General features: G+C 40.0%; 1 long non-coding RNA gene, 3 other non-coding genes and 10 pseudogenes across 4 annotated transcripts; 13 read left to right on the forward strand and 1 right to left on the reverse strand.

The window, feature by feature from the left end:
• Window positions 1-421: 421 nt before the first annotated feature.
• LOC144429768 (uncharacterized) lies at window positions 422-3,151 on the reverse strand. Its single transcript, XR_013479069.1, has 3 exons — window positions 1,854-3,151; window positions 1,351-1,465; window positions 422-589 (listed from the first exon to the last, which is right to left on the reverse strand). It is a non-coding gene; the product is annotated as an uncharacterized LOC144429768 (long non-coding RNA).
• Window positions 3,152-3,673: 522 nt separating this feature from the next.
• Window positions 3,674-3,782, forward strand: LOC144430174 (5S ribosomal RNA; annotated as a pseudogene).
• Window positions 3,783-4,982: 1,200 nt separating this feature from the next.
• On the forward strand, window positions 4,983-5,091 carry LOC144430147 (5S ribosomal RNA; annotated as a pseudogene).
• Window positions 5,092-6,272: 1,181 nt separating this feature from the next.
• On the forward strand, window positions 6,273-6,381 carry LOC144430176 (5S ribosomal RNA; annotated as a pseudogene).
• A 1,206-nt stretch (window positions 6,382-7,587) lies between these two features.
• On the forward strand, window positions 7,588-7,696 carry LOC144430148 (5S ribosomal RNA; annotated as a pseudogene).
• A 1,182-nt stretch (window positions 7,697-8,878) lies between these two features.
• Window positions 8,879-8,997, forward strand: LOC144430233 (5S ribosomal RNA). The gene has a single exon (XR_013479389.1). It is a non-coding gene; the product is annotated as a 5S ribosomal RNA (ribosomal RNA).
• A 1,206-nt stretch (window positions 8,998-10,203) lies between these two features.
• On the forward strand, window positions 10,204-10,312 carry LOC144430149 (5S ribosomal RNA; annotated as a pseudogene).
• A 1,181-nt stretch (window positions 10,313-11,493) lies between these two features.
• Window positions 11,494-11,602, forward strand: LOC144430108 (5S ribosomal RNA; annotated as a pseudogene).
• A 1,182-nt stretch (window positions 11,603-12,784) lies between these two features.
• Window positions 12,785-12,903, forward strand: LOC144430312 (5S ribosomal RNA). The gene has a single exon (XR_013479444.1). It is a non-coding gene; the product is annotated as a 5S ribosomal RNA (ribosomal RNA).
• A 1,205-nt stretch (window positions 12,904-14,108) lies between these two features.
• LOC144430175 (5S ribosomal RNA) lies at window positions 14,109-14,217 on the forward strand (annotated as a pseudogene).
• Window positions 14,218-15,399: 1,182 nt separating this feature from the next.
• Window positions 15,400-15,508, forward strand: LOC144430109 (5S ribosomal RNA; annotated as a pseudogene).
• Window positions 15,509-16,712: 1,204 nt separating this feature from the next.
• Window positions 16,713-16,821, forward strand: LOC144430110 (5S ribosomal RNA; annotated as a pseudogene).
• A 1,203-nt stretch (window positions 16,822-18,024) lies between these two features.
• On the forward strand, window positions 18,025-18,143 carry LOC144430030 (5S ribosomal RNA). The gene has a single exon (XR_013479276.1). It is a non-coding gene; the product is annotated as a 5S ribosomal RNA (ribosomal RNA).
• A 1,205-nt stretch (window positions 18,144-19,348) lies between these two features.
• Window positions 19,349-19,457, forward strand: LOC144430151 (5S ribosomal RNA; annotated as a pseudogene).
• Window positions 19,458-19,684: the final 227 nt, after the last annotated feature.

Raw genomic sequence — 19,684 nt, forward strand, 5'->3', positions numbered from 1 at the left:
CGCTGATATCATCTCACCAGCACTAAGTCATTTTTTAATGCGTCATTTAGATTAGGTACCTTCCCTTCTTCACTTAAGATTGCAAGAGTGGTACCAATATTTAAGAATGGTAGTAATAATGATCCTTCAAATTATAGACCAATTTCAATACTACCCCTAAATGGCATGATCTTAGAAAAACTATTGCACAGCAAAATGCTCAATTTTTTTACCAAATTCAATCTAATCAACAAATGTCAATTCAGATTCCAAACCAATCACTCGTCCAACCACGCTATTCTCGGCCTAATTTCTTATATTTACGATAAACTGGATGAAGGAGAATTTGTTTGTTGTATTTTCCACGATCTTAAAGAAGCCTTCGACACCGTCAATCACTCTATTCTCTCACACAAACTGAGACATTATGGTTTTCGAGGTGCTACAGGCAATTGTTGCCCTCAAGGTTCTGTATTGGGACCGCTTGCTTTCCTCGTTGCAATAAATGATCTGTCGTTCTGCTCCAACTTCTTGACCAAACTTTTCGCTGACGATGCCTGTTTGCTTGACAGTTCAAACGATTTGAATACGCTCCAAGACAAGGTAAACTCTAAAATTGAAAAAATATGTGATTGGATGGTTTGTAACAAATTTACAGTGAATGTGGATAAATCTAAAGTGATGTTGTTCACCCCCAAAACTCCTAATAGACATGCAAACATCTCGATCAAAATAAATGGCATCACTCTCGAAGTTGTCCACTCGTACAAATATCTGGGCCTTCATATCGACAGCCAGTTAAAATGGAACACCCACATTGCAGAATTACACAGAAAACTTTCAAGATCGATAGGGATTCTGGGAAGGCTCAGGCACTATGTACAAGACGCAACTTTGCGAACTGTATATTTTGCCCTTTTCCATTCCCATTTACAATATGCTATAGCTGCTTGGGGAGCTGCCTCCCAATCAAACTTGTATAAATTAGAGGTCCTACCAAATAGGGCCATTAAAATTCTCACTAGAGCATCAATTCGTTCCAACTTAAGCATCCTATACCACAAGATCAGAGTATTAAAATTGCCCGACATTCACAAGTTTGAGATCTCTAAGATCATGCATCAATTCCACAACCAGAACTTACCCGCGGCTTTTGACAATCATTTTGTTCAACTTGGTTCCATGCATGAGCATAACACCCGCTCCTCGTCAAAATCTAATTTATTTGTACCCCGTTATTCCCTAAGCAAAACTCATAATTCCCTAAAATATAGAGGCGTTTTAATTTGGAATAGTATCCCCCAATGTTTACGCGACTCCACATACACTACCTTTAAATTGAAATATAAAAAACTCATGCTCTCTTCTGACCTGTCTCCTGCCAGGACTATGAGTTGATGTGTTGTCAGCATTCAGTCTTGATATTGCCATGAATCCTCGATCTGATCCACAGATCTTAACAGTCCTTGTAATTGGGTTTTTGAATCTGTTATTTAATGTTTTCGTATCAAATGTTGATATGCTCTTTTCTCAATTATTGTTATTTTATATATTGATATAACCGTATAACTCGCCTTACACATTTTTGAACCATGTACCAATTGCTTTTATAGATAATTTATTTCGTAAGACTAAGAGTCTTCATGAGAACATATAGATGAAGCTATAAACTCATAAAGCTCAAAATCCATTTATTACTGCTGTTGATTAATGATATTTAAATCGTCTTCTATTTGATTGATCGAATATTATTTTTTAAAACCGGTTTGGGTATGTATTGCATACGCTAGGTAGGTTGGTGAGCTATCTTAATAATAACTCTTATCCTGCCCGAAGAATTTTTGTGTGTTTTTTTCTTTGAAATATTTTCTTACCTGTTATTCATGTTATCTTGCTTTTTAACTTATTGGATTGCTTTTGCATTTAATTCTCAACTCTTCTTGGACTTTGTAATGACTCCAGCACCAGAAAACCTCGCCCCCATATTACCTAATTCTCTATTTAAAGGTGAACTAAACAATGTCCTTGGTTACCGGCACCGTACTCTGTGCAGCCATATCTTTGAAATGTCGTTCCCATGGTTACATTACTGACGGTGCTCGGAGTCTAGTGTTGTACGTATTTGGTTTGACTTTTGCTGTCTTTTTTTAATCATGATATAATGTTTGACTTCTTTCTCTCTTCTGTTCATATTTCTGTTAGACTAATTCACGGGTGTCGCTGCTCGTTAATCAGTTTTGGTTTCTCGCGATTCCTTTCGCCCTGAAATGCCGTATTTAAATTTCTTTATTATATTTATTTGCATGAAGTGTTTTTTTCTGTTTGGTGAAACAATAAATTACTGATTACTGATCGATATCATTCACTGGTTCATCGCGTCTCCCTTCATACTGAAATGCATTTTTTATCTTTTCTAATTATATTTGTCCGATGTGTACTTTCGGTTTGTGATAAAGTAAACTACAGATTGACTGACTATTAACGTTGATACATTTTTATTAAACCAGACTTGATTGAAAAATTAAACTCTCGCCAAGTTACGGGCGATCACTGAAGTGCCACACGCTTGTGAGAGTTTATATTGAGTGAGTGCACGTAACCTTGCTTTGAGCACATTATATTAAAAACACGCTTACAAGGAGGGCAATTTCCATATATACTGTCGAGCTATCTGGGTTATGTGCAATACAATGGGCATACGCTTATCAAAAAGCTTTGTCAATAACACGTCAGGCCTCAATAACAAACAAGCGAGTTATATCACCGACTCGATGCTTGCGTTAAGCCACACACCAGAGTTAAATACCTACGAGGAAAACGTGCAATCAACAATAAATCAACGCATGTATTCAATAATACCAGAATTTGACACCGGTAAAAAATGTCGGCGTTAAGCCACTGTGCGAGACAGCGAAATATATTATCATCACTTCACCGAAAACCATAGGGTACCCTACGCCTGCACGAAACTGAACAGTGAAACAGCTACATTGCTAGGGTAACTGACTTATTAAAACTTGGGTACAAATAACGGAACAGGGATTGTCATAGCTCTTCTATGTCCTGTGGCAATGATCTATTCTTTTCTATCCAATTTCAACGTGAATTGAAATACCAAGTGATCCGAGTTACTTCTCCATTACGGTATGCGGTACGGTAACTTACCACCAAAGCCTGATATTCGTTTACGGACGGTTCTTCCTTGTCAAATAAGAACTCAATTCATTTCCTCATATCAAATAAAATAAATAAGGTAGGCTACAAAATTTATGTTGTTTACATCAGAACTGTAACGAAAAGATGAGAGCGTAATTCACAGAGGTACCAGTACCTTTTGCTGTACTGTAGGCCAGCTATTCGATCGTGGAACGGTTCTTCTCTGGCATATCAAAACTCAATCCAATTTTCTTTTATCAAAATTAACAAATACGGTATGCTAGATTTGCCAAAAAACCTACATTTGACATTACTGCAATAGTAAGATCGCGAAATGTACAAGAGAGCTGTGCTCAAATATATGAACATGTCACAAGGTGTCGCTATTTTTTATTCTGACACATAAAAAACGAAACTCCTGAAGTCCACAGAAATTTTGGAAATAAATAAAAGTAATAGCCTTCTGGCAAAAAAAATCAATCTTTAACCTAAAAATAAATGGCTAAAAATAAATACCCGAATATGTCTCGTCGATATCGCCTATGACCATACCACGTTGAATACACCCGATCTCGTAAGTTAAGCAACGTCGGGCTCGGTTAGTACTTGCATGGGTGACCGGCTGGGAATACCGGGTGCCGTAGGCTTTTCGCCTTTATCAAAAACAAAAGAAATGCTATCTGAACAGAACAGAATTTAAAACAAATTAGTATGTTTTGAAATATTTCAGATCGTCAATTGGATTGTCGAGGGCTGAATAATCACTAACAGGGGCGAAGCGCAACTTTACGAATAGTCCCCGAAACCCGTCATCGATATTTCGAATGCGTCTTTATAGGTATACTATATATAGCAGAATAATCGAGTTGGGATAGGGGAAATCGAGATAAGACGGCCCAATTAATCTCATGACGGATCACGGCCAATCGCCCGGTTATCAATCAAGGCCAGTTATTTCATTTCGGAAGCATGGACTTAATGGTAGCGGAAGCCGTAACTTACCTGCGGTAACATGGACTACCTTACGACGACGAAGGGTTCTGAAAACTATCCCTTAATGGAATTCGAACCCACGCAGAGTAATCAGAGGTGTGGTAACGAGCGTATATCTGACACTTAGCACGATGCGCCACACGGTTGAGCACGAGTTTTACCATAGCTTGAAATCTACCTATATCTAGTATTACATAGTGAGATCTACGTCAATTCAGTACTTTAGCGCAGGTTCAAAGCCTTCATTTTGCATCCCTAGTAGATATCTCATTAAATTTAGTTAGACTGACTGACTATTAACGTTGATACATTTTTATTGAACCGGACTTGATCGAAAAATTAAACTCTCGCCAAGTTACGGGCGATCACCGAAGTGCCACGCGCTTGTGAGAGTTTATATATAACTTTTGATACTGTGTGAGTGCACGTAACCTAGCTTTGAGCACATATAATAAAAAACAAGCTTATAAGAAGGGCAACTTTCATATATACTGTCGAACTATCTGGGTTATGTGCTATACAATGGGCATCCGCTCATCAAAAAGCTTTGTCAATAACACGTCAGGCCTCAGTAACAAACAAGCGAGTTATATCAGCGACTCGATGCTTGCGTTAAGCCATACACCAGAGATAAAATACCTATGAGGAAAAACATGCAATCAATAAATTAACGCATGTAATCAATAATAACAAAATTCGACACTGGTAGAAAATGTCGGCGGTAAGCCACTGAGCGAAACAGCGACTGCCTGAGTTTCATTGTTTGTGACTCTACAAACGAAACAGTTGCGCTTCGCTTCTCTCTCATTAGGCGTTGCCTAAATATAAATAACCGAATATGTCTCGTCGATATCGCCTACGACCATACCACGTTGAATACACCCGATCTCGTAAGTTAAGCAACGTCGGGCTCGGTTAGTACTTGCATGGGTGACCGGCTGGGAATACCGGGTGCCGTAGGCTTTTCGCTTTTATCAAAAATAAAAGGAATGCTGTCTGAACAAAACATAATTTAAAATGAATATGTTATAAAATATTTCAGATTGTCGAGGACTGAATAATAACTAACAGGGGCGAAACGCAACTTTACGAATAGTCACTGAGACCCGTCATCGATATTTCGAATGCGTCTTAATAGGTATACTATATATGGCAGAATAATCGGTGCTACTATGGAGTGAGTTAGGATATGGGAAATCGAGATAAGACGACTTAATTAATCATATGACGGATCACGGCCAATCGCCCGGTTATTTCATTTCGGAAGCAAGCACCTAATGGTAGCGGAAGCCCTAACTTACCTGCGGTAACATGGACTACCTTACGACAACGAAGGGTTCTGAAAACTATCCCTTAATGGAATTCGAACCCACGCAGAGTAATCAGAGGTGTGGTAACGAGCGTATATCTGACACTTCGCACGATGCGCCACACGGTTGAGCACGAGTTTTACCATAGCTTGAAATCTACCTATATCTAGTATTACATAGTGAGATCTACGTCAATTCAGTAATTTAGCGCAGGTTCAAAGCCTTCATTTGCATCCCTAGGAGATATCTCATTAAATTTATTTAGACTGACTGACTATTAACGTTGATACATTTTTATTGAACCGGACTTAATCGAAAAATTAAACTCTCGCCAAGTTATGGTCGATCACCGAAGTGCCACGCGCTTGTGAGAGTTTATATATAACTTTTGATACTGTGTGAGTGCACGTAACCTAGCTTTGAGCACATATAAAAAAAAAAAGCCTATAAGAAGGGCAACTTTCATATATACTGTCGAACTATCTGGGTTATGTGCAATACAATGGGCATCCGCTTATCAAAAAGCTTTGTCAATAACACGTCAGGCCTCAATAACAAACAAGCGAGTTATATCAGCGACTCGATGCTTGCGTTAAGCCATACACCAGAGATAAAATACCTATGAGGAAAAACATGCAATCAATAAATTAACGCATGTAATCAATAATAACAAAATTTGACACTGGTAGAAAATGTCGGCGGTAAGCCACTGAGCGAAACAGCGACTGCCTGAGTTTCATTGTTTGTGACTCCACAAACGAAACAGTTGCGCTTCGCTTCTCTCTCATTAGGCGTTGCCTAAATATAAATAACCGAATATGTCTCGTCGATATCGCCTACGACCATACCACGTTGAATACACTAGATCTCGTAAGTTAAGCAACGTCGGGCTCGGTTAGTACTTGCATGGGTGACCGGCTGGGAATACCGGGTGCCGTAGGCTTTTCGCTTTTATCAAAAATAAAAGGAATGCTGTCTGAACAAAACATAATTTAAAATGAATATGTTATGAAATATTTCAGATTGTCGAGGACTGAATAATAACTAACAGGGGCGAAACGCAACTTTACGAATAGTCACTGAGACCCGTCATCGATATTTCGAATGCGTCTTAATAGGTATAGGCCTACTATATATGGCAGAATAATCGGTGCTACTATGGAGTGAGTTAGGATATGGGAAATCGAGATAAGACGACTTAATTAATCATATGACGGATCACGGCCAATCGCCCGGTTATCAGTAAAGGCCAGTTATTTCATTTCGGAAGCAAGCACTTAATGGTAGCGGAAGCCGTAACTTACCTGCGGTAACATGGACTACCTTACGACGACGAAGGGTTCTGAAAACTACCCCTTAATGGAATTCGAACCCACGCAGAGTAATCAGAGGTGTGGTAACGAGCGTATATCTGACACTTAGCACGATGCGCCACACGGTTGAGCACAAGTTTTACCATAGCTTGAAATCTACCTATATCTAGTATTACATAGTGAGATCTACGTCAATTCAGTACTTTAGCGCAGGTTCAAAGCCTTCATTTTGCATCCCTAGTAGATATCTCATTAAATTTAGTTAGACTGACTGACTATTAACGTTGATACATTTTTATTGAACCGGACTTAATCGAAAAATTAAACTCTCGCCAAGTTACGGGCGATCACCGAAGTGCCACGCGCTTGTGAGAGTTTATATATAACTTTTGATACTGTGTGAGTGCACGTAACCTAGCTTTGAGCACATATAATAAAAAACAAGCTTATAAGAAGGGCAACTTTCATATATACTGTCGAACTATCTGGGTTATGTGCTATACAATGGGCATCCGCTCATCAAAAAGCTTTGTCAATAACACGTCAGGCCTCAGTAACAAACAAGCGAGTTATATCAGCGACTCGATGCTTGCGTTAAGCCATACACCAGAGATAAAATACCTATGAGGAAAAACATGCAATCAATAAATTAACGCATGTAATCAATAATAACAAAATTCGACACTGGTAGAAAATGTCGGCGGTAAGCCACTGAGCGAAACAGCGACTGCCTGACTTTCATTGTTTGTGACTCTACAAACGAAACAGTTGCGCTTCGCTTCTCTCTCATTAGGCGTTGCCTAAATACAAATAACCGAATATGTCTCGTCGATATCGCCTACGACCATACCACGTTGAATACACCCGATCTCGTAAGTTAAGCAACGTCGGGCTCGGTTAGTACTTGCATGGGTGACCGGCTGGGAATACCGGGTGCCGTAGGCTTTTCGCTTTTATCAAAAATAAAAGGAATGCTGTCTGAACAAAACATAATTTAAAATGAATATGTTACAAAATATTTCAGATTGTCGAGGACTGAATAATAACTAACAGGGGCGAAACGCAACTTTACGAATAGTCACTGAGACCCGTCATCGATATTTCGAATGCGTCTTAATAGGTATACTATATATGGCAGAATAATCGGTGCTACTATGGAGTGAGTTAGGATATGGGAAATCGAGATAAGACGACTTAATTAATCATATGACGGATCAAGGCCAATCGCCCGGTTATTTCATTTCGGAAGCAAGCACCTAATGGTAGCGGAAGCCCTAACTTACCTGCGGTAACATGGACTACCTTACGACGACGAAGGGTTCTGAAAACTATCCCTTAATGGAATTCGAACCCACGCAGAGTAATCAGAGGTGTGGTAACGAGCGTATATCTGACACTTAGCACGATGCGCCACACGGTTGAGCACGAGTTTTACCATAGCTTGAAATCTACCTATATCTAGTATTACATAGTGAGATCTACGTCAATTCAGTAATTTAGCGCAGGTTCAAAGCCTTCATTTGTATCCCTAGGAGATATCTCATTAAATTTAGTTAGACTGACTGACTATTAACGTTGATACATTTTTATTGAACCGGACTTAATCGAAAAATTAAACTCTCGCCAAGTTACGGGCGATCACCGAAGTGCCACGCGCTTGTGAGAGTTTATATATAACTTTTGATACTGTGTGAGTGCACGTAACCTAGCTTTGAGCACATATAAAAAAAAACAAGCTTATAAGAAGGGCAACTTTCATATATACTGTCGAACTATCTGGGTTATTTGCAATACAATGGGCATCCGCTTATCAAAAAGCTTTGTCAATAACACGTCAGGCCTCAATAACAAACAAGCGAGTTATATCAGCGACTCGATGCTTGCGTTAAGCCATACACCAGAGATAAAATACCTATGAGGAAAAACATGCAATCAATAAATTAACGCATGTAATCAATAATAACAAAATTTGACACTGGTAGAAAATGTCGGCGGTAAGCCACTGAGCGAAACAGCGACTGCCTGAGTTTCATTGTTTGTGACTCTACAAACGAAACAGTTGCGCTTCGCTCCTCTCTCATTAGGCGTTGCCTAAATATAAATAACCGAATATGTCTCGTCGATATCGCCTACGACCATACCACGTTGAATACACCCGATCTCGTTCGATCTCGGAAGTTAAGCAACGTCGGGCTCGGTTAGTACTTGCATGGGTGACCGGCTGGGAATACCGGGTGCCGTAGGCTTTTCGCTTTTATCAAAAATAAAAGGAATGCTGTCTGAACAAAACATAATTTAAAATGAATATGTTATAAAATATTTCAGATTGTCGAGGACTGAATAATAACTAACAGGGGCGAAACGCAACTTTACGAATAGTCACTGAGACCCGTCATCGATATTTCGAATGCGTTTTAATAGATATAGGCCTACTATATATGGCAGAATAATCGGCGCTACTATGGAGTGAGTTAGGATATGGGAAATCGAGATAAGACGACTTAATTAATCATATGACGGATCACGGCCAATCGCCCGGTTATCAGTCAAGGCCAGGTATTTCATTTCGGAAGCAAGCACTTAATGGTAGCGGAAGCCGTAACTTACCTGCGGTAACATGGACTACCTTACGACGACGAAGGGTTCTGAAAACTATCCCTTAATGGAATTCGAACCCACGCAGAGTAATCAGAGGTGTGGTAACGAGCGTATATCTGACACTTAGCACGATGCGCCACACGGTTGAGCATGAGTTTTACCATAGCTTGAAATCTACCTATATCTAGTATTACATAGTGAGATCTACGTCAATTCAGTACTTTAGCGCAGGTTCAAAGCCTTCATTTTGCATCCCTAGTAGATATCTCATTAAATTTAGTTAGACTGACTGACTATTAACGTTGATACATTTTTATTGAACTGGACTTAATCGAAAAATTAAACTCTCGCCAAGTTACGGGCGATCACCGAAGTGCCACGCGCTTGTGAGAGTTTATATATAACTTTTGATACTGTGTGAGTGCACATAACCTAGCTTTAAGCACATATAATAAAAAACAAGCTTATAAGAAGGGCAACTTTCATATATACTGTCGAACTATCTGGGTTATGTGCAATACAATGGGCATCCGCTTATCAAAAAGCTTTGTCAATAACACGTCAGGCCTCAATAACAAACAAGCGAGTTATATCAGCGACTCGATGCTTGCGTTAAGCCATACACCAGAGATAAAATACCAATGAGGAAAAACATGCAATCAATAAATTAACGCATGTAATCAATAATAACAAAATTTGACACTGGTAGAAAATGTCGGCGGTAAGTCACTGAGCGAAACAGCGACTGCCTGAGTTTCATTGTTTGTGACTCTACAAACGAAACAGTTGCGCTTCGCTTCTTTCTCATTAGGCGTTGCCTAAATATAAATAACCGAATATGTCTCGTCGATATCGCCTACGACCATACCACGTTGAATACACCCGATCTCGTAAGTTAAGCAACGTCGGGCTCGGTTAGTACTTGCATGGGTGACCGGCTGGGAATACCGGGTGCCGTAGGCTTTTCGCTTTTATCAAAAATAAAAGGAATGCTGTCTGAACAAAACATAATTTAAAATGAATATGTTATAAAATATTTCAGATTGTCGAGGACTGAATAATAACTAACAGGGGCGAAACGCAACTTTACGAATAGTCACTGAGACCCGTCATCGATATTTCGAATGCGTCTTAATAGGTATACTATATATGGCAGAATAATCGGTGTTACTATGGAGTGAGTTAGGATATGGGAAATCGAGATAAGACGACTTAATTAATCATATGACGGATCACGGCCAATCGCCCGGTTATTTCATTTCGGAAGCAAGCACCTAATGGTAGCGGAAGCCGTAATTTACCTGCGGTAACATGGACTACCTTACGACGACGAAGGGTTCTGAAAACTATCCCTTAATGGAATTCGAACCCACGCAGAGTAATCAGAGGTGTGGTAACGAGCGTATATCTGACACTTAGCACGATGCGCCACACGGTTGAGCACGAGTTTTACCATAGCTTGAAATCTACCTATATCTAGTATTACATAGTGAGATCTACGTCAATTCAGTAATTTAGCGCAGGTTCAAAGCCTTCATTTGCATCCCTAGGAGATATCTCATTAAATTTAGTTAGACTGACTGACTATTAACGTTGATACATTTTTATTGAACCGGACTTAATCGAAAAATAAACTCTCGCCAAGTTACGGGCGATCACCGAAGTGCCACGCGCTTGTGAGAGTTTATATATAACTTTTGATACTGTGTGAGTGCACGTAACCTAGCTTTGAGCACATATAAAAAAAAAAAAACTTATAAGAAGGGCAACTTTCATATATACTGTCGAACTATCTGGGTTATGTGCAATACAATGGGCATCCGCTTATCAAAAAGCTTTGTCAATAACACGTCAGGCCTCAATAACAAACAAGCGAGTTATATCAGCGACTCGATGCTTGCGTTAAGCCATACACCAGAGATAAAATACCTATGAGGAAAAACATGCAATCAATAAATTAACGCATGTAATCAATAATAACAAAATTTGACACTGGTAGAAAATGTCGGCGGTAAGCCACTGAGCGAAACAGCGACTGCCTGAGTTTCATTGTTTGTGACTCTACAAACGAAACAGTTGCGCTTCGCTTCTCTCTCATTAGGCGTTGCCTAAATATAAATAACCGAATATGTCTCGTCGATATCGCCTACGACCATACCACGTTGAATACACCCGATCTCGGAAGTTAAGCAACGTCGGGCTCGGTTAGTACTTGCATGGGTGACCGGCTGGGAATACCGGGTGCCGTAGGCTTTTCGCTTTTATCAAAAATAAAAGGAATGCTGTCTGAACAAAACATAATTTAAAATGAATATGTTATAAAATATTTCAGATTGTCGAGGACTGAATAATAACTAACAGGGGCGAAACGCAACTTTACGAATAGTCACTGAGACCCGTCATCGATATTTCGAATGCGTCTTAATAGGTATACTATATATGGCAGAATAATCGGTGCTACTATGGAGTGAGTTAGGATATGGGAAATCGAGATAAGACGACTTAATTAATCATATGACGGATCAAGGCCAATCGCCCGGTTATTTCATTTCGGAAGCAAGCACCTAATGGTAGCGGAAGCCCTAACTTACCTGCGGTAACATGGACTACCTTACGACGACGAAGGGTTCTGAAAACTATCCCTTAATGGAATTCGAACCCACGCAGAGTAATCAGAGGTGTGGTAACGAGCGTATATCTGACACTTAGCACGATGCGCCACACGGTTGAGCACGAGTTTTACCATAGCTTGAAATCTACCTATATCTAGTATTACATAGTGAGATCTACGTCAATTCAGTAATTTAGCGCAGGTTCAAAGCCTTCATTTGTATCCCTAGGAGATATCTCATTAAATTTAGTTAGACTGACTGACTATTAACGTTGATACATTTTTATTGAACCGGACTTAATCGAAAAATTAAACTCTCGCCAAGTTACGGGCGATCACCGAAGTGCCACGCGCTTGTGAGAGTTTATATATAACTTTTGATACTGTGTGAGTGCACGTAACCTAGCTTTGAGCACATATAAAAAAAAACAAGCTTATAAGAAGGGCAACTTTCATATATACTGTCGAACTATCTGGGTTATGTGCAATACAATGGGCATCCGCTTATCAGAAAGCTTTGTCAATAACACGTCAGGCCTCAATAACAAACAAGCGAGTTATATCAGCGACTCGATGCTTGCGTTAAGCCATACACCAGAGATAAAATACCTATGAGGAAAAACATGCAATCAATAAATTAACGCATGTAATCAATAATAACAAAATTTGACACTGGTAGAAAATGTCGGCGGTAAGCCACTGAGCGAAACAGCGACTGCCTGAGTTTCATTGTTTGTGACTCTACAAACGAAACAGTTGCGCTTCGCTCCTCTCTCATTAGGCGTTGCCTAAATATAAATAACCGAATATGTCTCGTCGATATCGCCTACGACCATACCACGTTGAATACACCCGATCTCGTTCGATCTCGGAAGTTAAGCAACGTCGGGCTCGGTTAGTACTTGCATGGGTGACCGGCTGGGAATACCGGGTGCCGTAGGCTTTTCGCTTTTATCAAAAATAAAAGGAATGCTGTCTGAACAAAACATAATTTAAAATGAATATGTTATAAAATATTTCAGATTGTCGAGGACTGAATAATAACTAACAGGGGCGAAACGCAACTTTACGAATAGTCACTGAGACCCGTCATCGATATTTCGAATGCGTTTTAATAGATATAGGCCTACTATATATGGCAGAATAATCGGCGCTACTATGGAGTGAGTTAGGATATGGGAAATCGAGATAAGACGACTTAATTAATCATATGACGGATCACGGCCAATTGTCCGGTTATCAGTCAAGGCCAGGTATTTCATTTCGGAAGCAAGCACTTAATGGTAGCGGAAGCCGTAACTTACCTGCGGTAACATGGACTACCTTACGACGACGAAGGGTTCTGAAAACTATCCCTTAATGGAATTCGAACCCACGCAGAGTAATCAGAGGTGTGGTAACGAGCGTATATCTGACACTTAGCACGATGCGCCACACGGTTGAGCACGAGTTTTACCATAGCTTGAAATCTACCTATATCTAGTATTACATAGTGAGATCTACGTCAATTCAGTACTTTAGCGCAGGTTCAAAGCCTTCATTTTGCATCCCTAGTAGATATCTCATTAAATTTAGTTAAACTGACTGACTATTAACGTTGATACATTTTTATTGAACCGGACTTAATCGAAAAATTAAACTCTCGCCAAGTTACGGGCGATCACCGAAGTGCCACGCGCTTGTGAGAGTTTATATATAACTTTTGATACTGTGTGAGTGCACATAACCTAGCTTTAAGCACATATAATAAAAAACAAGCTTATAAGAAGGGCAACTTTCATATATACTGTCGAACTATCTGGGTTATGTGCAATACAATGGGCATCCGCTTATCAAAAAGCTTTGTCAATACACGTCAGGCCTCAATAACAAACAAGCGAGTTATATCAGCGACTCGATGCTTGCGTTAAGCCATACACCAGAGATAAAATACCAATGAGGAAAAACATGCAATCAATAAATTAACGCATGTAATCAATAATAACAAAATTTGACACTGGTAGAAAATGTCGGCGGTAAGTCACTGAGCGAAACAGCGACTGCCTGAGTTTCATTGTTTGTGACTCTACAAACGAAACAGTTGCGCTTCGCTTCTTTCTCATTAGGCGTTGCCTAAATATAAATAACCGAATATGTCTCGTCGATATCGCCTACGACCATACCACGTTGAATACACCCGATCTTGTAAGTTAAGCAACGTCGGGCTCGGTTAGTACTTGCATGGGTGACCGGCTGGGAATACCGGGTGCCGTAGGCTTTTCGCTTTTATCAAAAATAAAAGGAATGCTGTCTGAACAAAACATAATTTAAAATGAATATGTTATAAAATATTTCAGATTGTCGAGGACTGAATAATAACTAACAGGGGCGAAACGCAACTTTACGAATAGTCACTGAGACCCGTCATCGATATTTCGAATGCGTCTTAATAGGTATACTATATATGGCAGAATAATCGGTGCTACTATGGAGTGAGTTAGGATATGGGAAATCGAGATAAGACGACTTAGTTAATCATATGACGGATCACGGCCAATCGCCCGGTTATTTCATTTCGGAAGCAAGCACCTAATGGTAGCGGAAGCCGTAATTTACCTGCGGTAACATGGACTACCTTACGACGACGAAGGGTTCTGAAAACTATCCCTTAATGGAATTCGAACCCACGCAGAGTAATCAGAGGTGTGGTAACGAGCGTATATCTGACACTTAGCACGATGCGCCACACGGTTGAGCACGAGTTTTACCATAGCTTGAAATCTACCTATATCTAGTATTACATAGTGAGATCTACGTCAATTCAGTAATTTAGCGCAGGTTCAAAGCCTTCATTTGCATCCCTAGGAGATATCTCATTAAATTTAGTTAGACTGACTGACTATTAACGTTGATACATTTTTATTGAACCGGACTTAATCGAAAAATAAACTCTCGCCAAGTTACGGGCGATCACCGAAGTGCCACGCGCTTGTGAGAGTTTATATATAACTTTTGATACTGTGTGAGTGCACGTAACCTAGCTTTGAGCACATATAAAAAAAAAACAAGCTTATAAGAAGGGCAACTTTCATATATACTGTCGAACTATCTGGGTTATGTGCAATACAATGGGCATCCGCTTATCAAAAAGCTTTGTCAATAACACGTCAGGCCTCAATAACAAACAAGCGAGTTATATCAGCGACTCGATGCTTGCGTTAAGCCATACACCAGAGATAAAATACCTATGAGGAAAAACATGCAATCAATAAATTAACGCATGTAATCAATAATAACAAAATTTGACACTGGTAGAAAATGTCGGCGGTAAGCCACTGAGCGAAACAGCGACTGCCTGAGTTTCATTGTTTGTGACTCTACAAACGAAACAGTTGCGCTTCGCTTCTCTCTCATTAGGCGTTGCCTAAATATAAATAACCGAATATGTCTCGTCGATATCGCCTACGACCATACCACGTTGAATACACCCGATCTCGGAAGTTAAGCAACGTCGGGCTCGGTTAGTACTTGCATGGGTGACCGGCTGGGAATACCGGGTGCCGTAGGCTTTTCGCTTTTATCAAAAATAAAAGGAATGCTGTCTGAACAAAACATAATTTAAAATGAATATGTTATAAAATATTTCAGATTGTCGAGGACTGAATAATAACTAACAGAGGCGAAACGCAACTTTACGAATAGTCACTGAGACCCGTCATCGATATTTCGAATGCGTCTTAATAGGTATAGGCCTACTATATATGGCAGAATAATCGGTGCTACTATGGAGTGAGTTAGGATATGGGAAATCGAGATAAGACAACTTAATTAATCATATGACGGATCACGGCCAATTGCCCGGTTATCAGTCAAGGCCAGTTATTTCATTTCGGAAGCGAGCACTTAATGGTAGCGGAAGCCGTAACTTACCTGCGGTAACATGGACTACCTTACGACGACGAAGGGTTCTGAAAACTATCCCTTAATAGAATTCGAACCCACGCAGAGTAATCAGAGGTGTGGTACGAGCGTATATCTGACACTTAGCACGATGCGCCACACGGTTGAGCACGAGTTTTACCATAGCTTGAAATCTACCTATATCTAGTATTACATAGTGAGATCTACGTCAATTCAGTACTTTAGCGCAGGTTCAAAGCCTTCATTTTGCATCCTTAGTAGATATCTCATTAAATTTAGTTAGACTGACTGACTATTAACGTTGATACATTTTTATTGAACCGGACTTAATTGAAAAATTAAACTCTCGCCAAGTTACGGGCGATCACCGAAGTGCCACGCGCTTGTGAGAGTTTATATATAACTTTTGATACTGTGTGAGTGCACGTAACCTAGCTTTGAGCACATATAAAAAAAAAAAGCTTATAAGAAGGGCAACTTTCATATATACTGTCGAACTATCTGGGTTATGTGCAATACAATGGGCATCCGCTTATCAAAAAGCTTTGTCAATAACACGTCAGGCCTCAATAACAAACAAGCGAGTTATATCAGCGACTCGATGCTTGCGTTAAGCCATACACCAGAGATAAAATACCTATGAGGAAAAACATGCAATCAATAAATTAACGCATGTAATCAATAATAACAAAATTTGACACTGGTAGAAAATGTCGGCGGTAAGCCACTGAGCGAAACAGCGACTGCCTGAGTTTCATTGTTTGTGACTCTACAAACGAAACAGTTGCGCTTCGCTTCTCTCTCATTAGGCGTTGCCTAAATATAAATAACCGAATATGTCTCGTCGATATCGCCTACGACCATACCACGTTGAATACACCCGATCTCGGAAGTTAAGCAACGTCGGGCTCGGTTAGTACTTGCATGGGTGACCGGCTGGGAATACCGGGTGCCGTAGGCTTTTCGCTTTTATCAAAAATAAAAGGAATGCTGTCTGAACAAAACATAATTTAAAATGAATATGTTATAAAATATTTCAGATTGTCGAGGACTGAATAATAACTAACAGGGGCGAAACGCAACTTTACGAATAGTCACTGAGACCCGTCATCGATATTTCGAATGCGTCTTAATAGGTATAGGCCTACTATATATGGCAGAATAATCGGTGCTACTATGGAGTGAGTTAGGATATGGGAAATCGAGATAAGACGACTTAATTAATCATATGACGGATCACGGCCAATCGCCCGGTTATCAGTCAAGGCCAGTTATTTCATTTCGGAAGCAAGCACTTAATGGTAGCGGAAGCCGTAACTTACCTGCGGTAACATGGACTACCTTACGACGACGAAGGGTTCTGAAAACTATCCCTTAATAGAATTCGAACCCACGCAGAGTAATCAGAGGTGTGGTACGAGCGTATATCTGACACTTAGCACGATGCGCCACACGGTTGAGCACGAGTTTTACCATAGCTTGAAATCTACCTATATCTAGTATTACATAGTGAGATCTACGTCAATTCAGTACTTTAGCGCAGGTTCAAAGCCTTCATTTTGCATCCCTAGTAGATATCTCATTAAATTTAGTTAGACTGACTGACTATTAACGTTGATACATTTTTATTGAACCGGACTTAATCGAAAAATTAAACTCTCGCCAAGTTACGGGCGATCACCGAAGTGCCACGCGCTTGTGAGAGTTTATATATAACTTTTGATACTGTGTGAGTGCACGTAACCTAGCTTTGAGCACATATAAAAAAAAAAGCTTATAAGAAGGGCAACTTTCATATATACTGTCGAACTATCTGGGTTATGTGCAATACAATGGGCATCCGCTTATCAAAAAGCTTTGTCAATAACACGTCAGGCCTCAATAACAAACAAGCGAGTTATATCAGCGACTCGATGCTTGCGTTAAGCCATACACCAGAGATAAAATACCTATGAGGAAAAACATGCAATCAATAAATTAACGCATGTAATCAATAATAACAGAATTTGACACTGGTAGAAAATGTCGGCGGTAAGCCACTGAGCGAAACAGCGACTGCCTGAGTTTCATTGTTTGTGACTCTACAAACGAAACAGTTGCGCTTCGCTTCTCTCTCATTAAGCGTTGCCTAAATATAAATAACCGAATATGTCTCGTCGATATCGCCTATGACCATACCACGTTGAATACACCCGATCTCGTTCGATCTCGGAAGTTAAGCAACGTCGGGCTCGGTTAGTACTTGCATGGGTGACCGGCTGGGAATACCGGGTGCCGTAGGCTTTTCGCTTTTATCAAAAATAAAAGGAATGCTGTCTGAACAAAACAAAATTTAAAATGAATATGTTATAAAATATTTCAGATTGTCGAGGACTGAATAATAACTAACAGGGGCGAAACGCAACTTTACGAATAGTCACTGAGACCCGTCATCGATATTTCGAATGCGTCTTAATAGGTATAGGCCTACTATATATGGCAGAATAATCGGTGCTACTATGGACTGAGTTAGGATATGGGAAATCGAGATAAGACGACCTAATTAATCATATGACGGATCACGGCCAATCGCCCGGTTATCAGTCAAGGCCAGGTATTTCATTTCGGAAGCAAGCACTTAATGGTAGCGGAAGCCGTAACTTACCTGCGGTAACATGGACTACCTGACGACGACGAAGGGTTCTGAAAACTATCCCTTAATGGAATTCGAACCCACGCAGAGTAATCAGAGGTGTGGTAACGAGCGTATATCTGACACTTAGCACGATGCGCCACACGGTTGAGCACGAGTTTTACCATAGCTTGAAATCTACCTATATCTAGTAATACATAGTGAGATCTACGTCAATTCAGTAATTTAGCGCAGGTTCAAAGCCTTCATTTGTATCCCTAGGAGATATCTCATTAAATTTAGTTAGACTGACTGACTATTAACGTTGATACATTTTTATTGAACCGGACTTAATCGAAAAATTAAACTCTCGCCAAGTTACGGGCGATCACCGAAGTGCCACGCGCTTGTGAGAGTTTATATATAACTTTTGATACTGTGTGAGTGCACGTAACCTAGCTTTGAGCACATATAATAAAAAACAAGCTTATAAGAAGGGCAACTTTCATATATACTGTCGAACTATCTGGGTTATGTGCTATACAATGGGCATCCGCTCATCAAAAAGCTTTGTCAATAACACGTCAGGCCTCAGTAACAAACAAGCGAGTTATATCAGCGACTCGATGCTTGCGTTAAGCCATACACCAGAGATAAAATACCTATGAGGAAAAACATGCAATCAATAAATTAACGCATGTAATCAATAATAACAAAATTCGACACTGGTAGAAAATGTCGGCGGTAAGCCACTGAGCGAAACAGCGACTGCCTGAGTTTCATTGTTTGTGACTCTACAAACGAAACAGTTGCGCTTCGCTTCTCTCTCATTAGGCGTTGCCTAAATATAAATAACCGAATATGTCTCGTCGATATCGCCTACGACCATACCACGTTGAATACACCCGATCTCGTAAGTTAAGCAACGTCGGGCTCGGTTAGTACTTGCATGGGTGACCGGCTGGGAATACCGGGTGCCGTAGGCTTTTCGCTTTTATCAAAAATAAAAGGAATGCTGTCTGAACAAAACATAATTTAAAATGAATATGTTATAAAATATTTCAGATTGTCGAGGACTGAATAATAACTAACAGGGGCGAAACGCAACTTTACGAATAGTCACTGAGACCCGTCATCGATATTTCGAATGCGTCTTAATAGGTATACTATATATGGCAGAATAATCGGTGCTACTATGGAGTGAGTTAGGATA

This window comes from Styela clava, chromosome 11 (assembly GCF_964204865.1).
Source record: "Styela clava chromosome 11, kaStyClav1.hap1.2, whole genome shotgun sequence".
NCBI lineage: Eukaryota > Metazoa > Chordata > Ascidiacea > Stolidobranchia > Styelidae > Styela > Styela clava.